We start from the raw sequence: 6,877 nt of genomic DNA, 5'->3' as shown, positions 1-6,877 counted from the left end.
GCATACTATAACGAACGCTATAACTGCTTCATCTGTTTAAACAGTATCCCTGATGCGTGTGCACATTATCTATCTGTGTAGAAAACCCAGCTGAATGGTGTGTAGGTGCTGACAATAGTTGGCTCTTCCTTTGCCTTTCCATCCCCAGACGAGACGCTAGGCGGCTAACATAACAATGAAGCTAAAAAAAATGTTTATTGGATGGTTATTATTTTGTCTGGTTTAAATTGTGAATCCATGGTTGACAGCAGGAGAGTTCAAAGCTTGAATAAAGTGGAATCAAATCGACGTTTCAGGCTTGTTTTTGCCTGGTTATTGATTGAATATTGATTGAAAGTCACAACTTTGCTGTTTGAATGGTCTGTCCCTGCTGATAGTGAAGGACTACTACAGAATAGTACAAGAACGTAATTATGGAAATTTAAAACAATAATTCTCCACTTTCTCCTGCACTTCGTCTCCAAAAGATGACGACGCGACCATTGGGCAAAGGTTAGAAGTCCTGCCCTTCCAACCAATAGAAACATTTCATTTATCATCTAGGTTTACGTGAAAAAGAATAACTGGCAATGCAGCTTTACCACGATAGAATCCCATACAATCCAAACCTGCTACACTACTGCAAGTCCAGGCAGTAGACTGATGCAAACCTGCTACACTACTGCTGAGTCCAGGCATTAGACTGTGCAAATGCTTGACTACTGCATGTCCAGGCAGTAGCCTGACACAAACGTGTGTCAGTATGTGGAAATATTCACAATACAACCACTTCTCTTTCATAAGAACTCCCTTATAACTCCCCCGAATCTGTTAGCTACCGCTTTATGGAGGGAGAGAGAGAGAGAGAGAGAGAGAGAGAGGCAAAGGGAGAGAGAGAGAGAGAGAGAGAGAGAAAAGGGAGAGCGAGAGAAAGAAATAGAGTGAGACAGGGAGTGAGAGAAGAGAGATCGAGTGAGAGACTGAAAGCGAGTGAGAGAGAGAGTGCGAGCGAGGGAGCGAGAAAGAGCGAGAAAGAGCGAGAGAGAGAGAGAGAGCGTGAGCGAGGGAGCGAGAAAGAGCGAGAGAGAGAGAGAGCGAGAAAGAGGGAGAGAGAGAGAGAGCGAGAGAGCGAGCGGGAGAGCGAGAGAGCGGGCGAGCTCTGGTGAGATGGAGCAGAAAAGTCTAGAATCAGCTGTTGGTGGTGGTGAGTAATGAGAAAAATCGGCCGTTTCTTTTGTGCCCAACAGTTCATTTGTCAAGCTGGGGAAGAAGAAGAAGAAGAAAAGAAAAAAAGCCAGCGGCTTCACAAAGCCGTCCTATTGGCGGGGCGGCCTTATTACGCCGTCGTTAATTCACCTCCCCTCACGCTCACTCCCCTGCTATGGGGCCGAGGGGGCGTACGGGTCAAAGCCAGAACCCCGGGGGCCACTGCGCCAACGGCTTCTCGTCTCCGTTCGGCTCGCTTGGGAAACACCCTCCTGTTGGAACTCCTCCGCGGACTACACTACCCAGCAGCCCCGGCAGCTCCCTGGGAAAAACCAAACTGCCGACGGTTTCCGAGTGGCACTCACCGCTAAACGCCACGAGTTACTGTTTGTTTGTTTGTTTTGCGTCTTTTTTGCGTCGGCGGGAATTGTTCCCCCCCCCCCGCCGACGTAAAAAAAAAAAAAAACACACACACACACAACGCACAACGCACAAAACACAAAACGCAAACAGCGCCCAGAGACAAGGCGGCGTCGTGTCGGTAGCTTGTTCAACCGAAGGAACAACAGCGCCCGCGGCGTTCCAATTCTCTCCTTCTGAAACATCAAGGAACGCCGTTTTGCGGAAATAACCGCTTTGTTTGTGTTCCTCGACGACTCCGGTGCCCCCCCTCGCCCCGCCCCCCTCCCTCCCCCCTCTCCCCCCCCCGCCCGCCATCCCAAACTCCCAAATCTAACAAATATGCTAGCCTACACTGCACTGCCTCCCTCCGCTCCCTCCCCATGTGTGTGTGTGTGAATCTGATTAGCGGATTAGCATTCACGCTACACCACCTCGCTACAGCAACAACTAAAAGCCCAGGGGTGGGTTTAAAAAATAACACAACTGTCAGGAGAAGACCATACACATTTATAACCTCTCTCCCTCACACTCTCTCTCTCCCTCCCTCCCTCTGCCTCCCTCTCTCTCTCCCTTTGCCTCTCTCTCTCTCTATATCTCTCTCTCTCTCTCTCTCTCTGAAATAAACACCTGTCTTTCAACCTATTGGAGTTGGCTGCGTGACCTCGCATCGATGGAGGGGCGAGATGCAGCCGTCCATGTTTTCTCCGTTCATATTCTCACCCCTCTGGTGCAGTAAGGTGAAGAGGAGAGGTGTACGTCTGGGGGTGAGGATAACACACACACACACACACACACACACACACACACACACACACGCGCACACAAACACACACTCACACAGCTGTATTTGCGGAGCTTAAGTCGGGCCGTATATCAGCTCGTTCTTGGGCGAGCCCTTGCAGAAGGTCGCAGGAGCCGGCGTTGCCAGCGTCTTATTAATGGCCAGACAAACCCTGACTGATGGCAGGGGGCGTCCTGCACAATAAGGGGGGGGGGGGTGGGGACCGGGGGGGGGGGCTTCATCTGGAGCTAAATAGCTTGTAAAAGGGAGGGCTGGTGGAGAGAGAGTGGGGGGGGGGGGGTGGGCTGGAGAAAGCCTGTTTCCATGGCAACTGCCGAGATGAAAATTCTTGCACTTGCTAGGGCATTCACTTTCTGTAATTGCAGAAACTGAGAAAAAAAAAAGGGGGGGGGGAGGGAGGGGGGGGTGAGCGGGGAGTATATTTTTTTCTGTCTTATTTTCTCGTCATCCTAAAGACCTCTTTGAGCACTCGTCGTGGCCCTGTACTGGCCATTTCCTGTTTACTCTACCCTTTCATTGTACATACGTCTATAGGAGGCCATAGTGGCTTTTAATGCGTGTGCGTGTGCGTGTGTGTGTGTGCTCGTGTGTGCTTGTGCGTACGTCTCTGTTTGGTTTTGTGATTACTAGTCCAGAGCCTTTCTTAGCTATCTGTCAGCTGGCCTGGCAGATAAAGTCTCAGAGAGAGAGAGAGAGAGAGAGAGAGAGAGAGAGAGAGAGGGAGAGAGAGAGAGAGAGAGAGAGAGGGAGAGAGAGAGAGAGAGAGAGAGGGAGAGCGAGAGAGCAGACAACTTTGAGATAGTGAAAGAGGTAGATAGGAACGCAGCCATGACTCTCTCCTCGCCGCCCGACTGAAAGTGTGACAAACCAGGAGACGAACAGAGCCGCTACGCGGCCTTGTTTATGTTGCCGTCGTCGCCCTGTGTTTGTCATTCAGCTTAGACTAACTTTTTCCATCTTCCAGCGCAGACGTTTTTTATTGCAGAAACACAGTAAAAAAAAAACAGATGCAGAACCTCTTCACCCCAATCATCAGCTATGTGTGCGTGTGTGTGTGTGTGTGTGTGTGTATTTGTGTGTGTGGGTCTGTGTGTGTGTGTGTGTATTTGTGTGCGTCTGTGTGTCAGTGTGTGTGCGCGCGCGCGCGCGTGTGAGTACGTGCACGTTTGTGCGTGGCCGGTAACACAAAAGGTTCCACTGCATCAGCAGTTCCCCTCGCCAACAAACACAATCTTATTTGTGAATAACACGGACGGAGCGAGTCGGCCGCTTCTGCTCTCCCTCCGTGGAGAGAGGGCGGACGGCGGTGGGAGGCCACTCGCTGCTACATCAACGGCCGCACGTCCTCCCAACTGCCAGGCAATAGCCGCTGGTTAAGTTTCGGGCTGGTCCACTTTTATTTCCAAAGCCAGATAAAAGCCCGTTAAAAACGGTTAAAGAACAATTTCTAACGCTGCATCCACGTCCTTGAGGCAAAGCACCGCCACACACACACACACACACTTTGAGATCGGAAGTGCCTCTTCAACAAGTACAACGCCATTTTGTTTCTGTCTCTCTGTCTCTCTCCCTCTATCTCTCTCTGTCTCTTTCTCCTTCTATCTCTCTCTGTCTCTTTCTCCTTCTATCTCTCTCTGTCTCTTTCTCCTTCTATCTCTCTCTGTCTTTCTCCTTCTATCTCTCTCTGTCTCTTTCTCCTTCTATCTCTGTCTCTCTCCCTCTATCTCTGTCTCTTTCTCCTTCTATCTCTCTCTGTCTCTCTCTCCCTCTATCTCTCTCTCTCTGTCCCTCTATCTCTCTCTGTCTCTGTTTCTCCACCGAACCACCACTTCTCTACTCTAATATATATATATATATATATCTAATATATCATATAAAATAATCCTGCACAACTAGTCAATGTAAACTCAGCCCGACAACATTGCGTCGATAAGTTCAAAGGACACTGTTGTACTTTTCCTTTTGTATTAGTATTGCGAGTGCATATCTGGGGCATCTCTCCACTGCTCGAATTAAACCATCCGCACAACATGAGCGATGGAGCCCTGTGGATCTGCAGATTGCAGCCTGCGTGTGCGTGTCTGTGTGTGTCTGAGTGTCTGTGTGTGTGTGTGTGTGCGCGTGTGTGTACGTGTCTGTGTGTGTCAGTGTGTGTGCGCTGTCTAGGACTGAAGGTGCGGCGTGGCGAATCATATTATAAATAATAAGCAGGGAGTTGTGTTGTGCTCTGTATTGGCGTCTGCTTTTACTTAAAACAAACGGAAAATATTCTGTAGGAAGCCTGCAGGTCGATGATGAAGAGGAACCGCACGGCCATAGACTCACAAGGACCAGGGTAGCGGTTATTATTAAGGCGCAGGCAGGAATCAGGCGTCCAGCCCCAGGGAGGCGTGGGGTTTAGCATCCAACGCGGTACCCCCCTTTGGTACCTCAGCAAACCCCCCCCCCCCCCCCCCCCCCCCCGACCGTAAAGGACCGTTGGAACTGAAGCTGTAGCTACGCCGAGCGGCGATGAGGCCGCCCGGGTCTCTGCGGGCCTGCTACTGTGACACGTAATCCCCACGCAAGCATTCGAATAACGACAGTGTGACACCACGGAGCCACGCCAGCAGTTTTTCAAGGAACCAAGTATTAAATATTCACAGATAGGCGATACGCGCCGAGCTGCCTGCAGCACGCACGCACGCACCAAGAACTCGTCGCTGGCCCCGTCTGCCAAACGAGGGATGATCTCGAGAATCGCCCTCTCCCCCCGTTAGAGGGTTTTTACCTGTGCACACTCAGGAGAGAGGCAGCCAGGATGGTATTACCTCGGCGCTTGCCAGGCCCCCCCCCCCCCCCCCCCCGCTGTCTCTCCCAGATGAATTTCCTGCACTTTCCGTCGTCACGCTCGGGTTGCTGTGAACACTTCCCCCCCCAAAACGTACGAGCGATCCGTTTTTTTTTTTGACGACGCCGACTTCCGCTGCGCTGTGTGTTACTCTTAGGGCCAATTTACACCAGAGCCGTTTTAGACACCGTTTTTTTTTTTTAGTCGGCCGTCAGACGTCCCGACTTCAGCCAGAGATAGAATCCATTCAAACTAGTGATTCACTGATTCACACCGGCGGCGTTCTTGCGCCCGTCTCACGGCCGACCAAAGCTTAACTTTACGCTTCACTTCTATTTTCATTTCCAAGGCGTTTCTGAAGCGTCTGGGTAATGACGTGTGGGCCTTCATGTTATCTGATGAATCTTATGAAAATATACAGCGAAATAAACGGCGGCGGTGTGAGTGGGATACGCCTACGTCACGCTCGCGTCTCTCTCTCGCCTCGCGGTGTAAAATTCCCAGTTCTGACGGCACGCGCTACACGCCGACGGTCCGTTCTGGATCAGGAGTCACACCACAAGGACCAGTCAATCTTAAAACAGAAGACCCTTTGGAAGTCCCCTCCGCGTTGCCGTGCCAACCCCCGGCGCCTCTTCCACCGCAGACGTCTCTCGCGGATTGTCAATAGACACTCACCCCCCCGCCCCCCCCGCCCCCCCGCCCCGCCGTACCATAATGACACAAACACAAAAAAATGAATTCCCATCTGCGATATAATCGATCACAACCAGGAGCGTGGGGTGGAGCGGTATCGACGGACCCAAGGTCATCGCTATGAGGCGCTGTGAGTATAGCCGGGCGTACGCATTGCTCACGTCATGTGGTAACTCATGACTGTGTGTCTCACACTGTAGGTATCTTAGAAATGATGGGGTTGGAAATTAGCCAACTGGCTAGAAACCTTCAACACATCTACATCCACACTGTGACTGTGATAATTGTGTGTGTAATAATGTGGCTTCAACCAACTCAAGTATTATTCTCCCTTATTTATTATATGTAATACACAGTTTTTTATCACTGTGTTTTTCAGAATTACTCTCATTGTTATTTATGTGTGTGTGTGTGTGCGTGTGTGTGTGTGTGTGTGTGAGAGTGGTCATATATATATATATACTTATATATAGTATGTATAGAACCAACACTTACATAGTATGTATGTATGTATGTTATTTTAAAGAGGTGTTTGCTCAGTTAGAGATACATGTATACGTTCTTATCATTGCTGCTCTGCTAATACTCGTTAGTTTAATGCAGTCATTCCTATGACACCTTATGGACACGTGCATTTCACAGGCTGCTGCTGGTCAGGAGGGGGGGTAGAGACCTAGGATTTTTGCTCTTGCATTGCATGTAGATATGATCAATAAATCTTCAATAAACTGAACTGAACTGAACCTCGACGAGGAGAGGAGAGGAGAGGAGAGGAGAGGAGAGGAGAGGGGAGGAGAGGAGAGGAGAGGAAGGTGGAGGTGTGGAGGTGGGGGCGGTGATTTCAGAGCGCTGTAACTCAGAGCGCCGCGTCAACGGCGTCAACTGCAGTTTGCGTCCGGCGGCGGCGGCGGCGGTCACGGGCGACTGGCCGCCGTCTCGGCGGTCTCTCGTGAGGTTGATGG

Source organism: Micromesistius poutassou (assembly GCF_964030765.1).
Source record: "Micromesistius poutassou genome assembly, contig: SCAFFOLD_1325, whole genome shotgun sequence".
NCBI classification, from domain to species: Eukaryota; Metazoa; Chordata; class Actinopteri; order Gadiformes; family Gadidae; genus Micromesistius; species Micromesistius poutassou.
The sequence above is the reverse complement of the archived record's forward strand: the minus strand, read 5'-3'. Positions refer to the sequence as shown.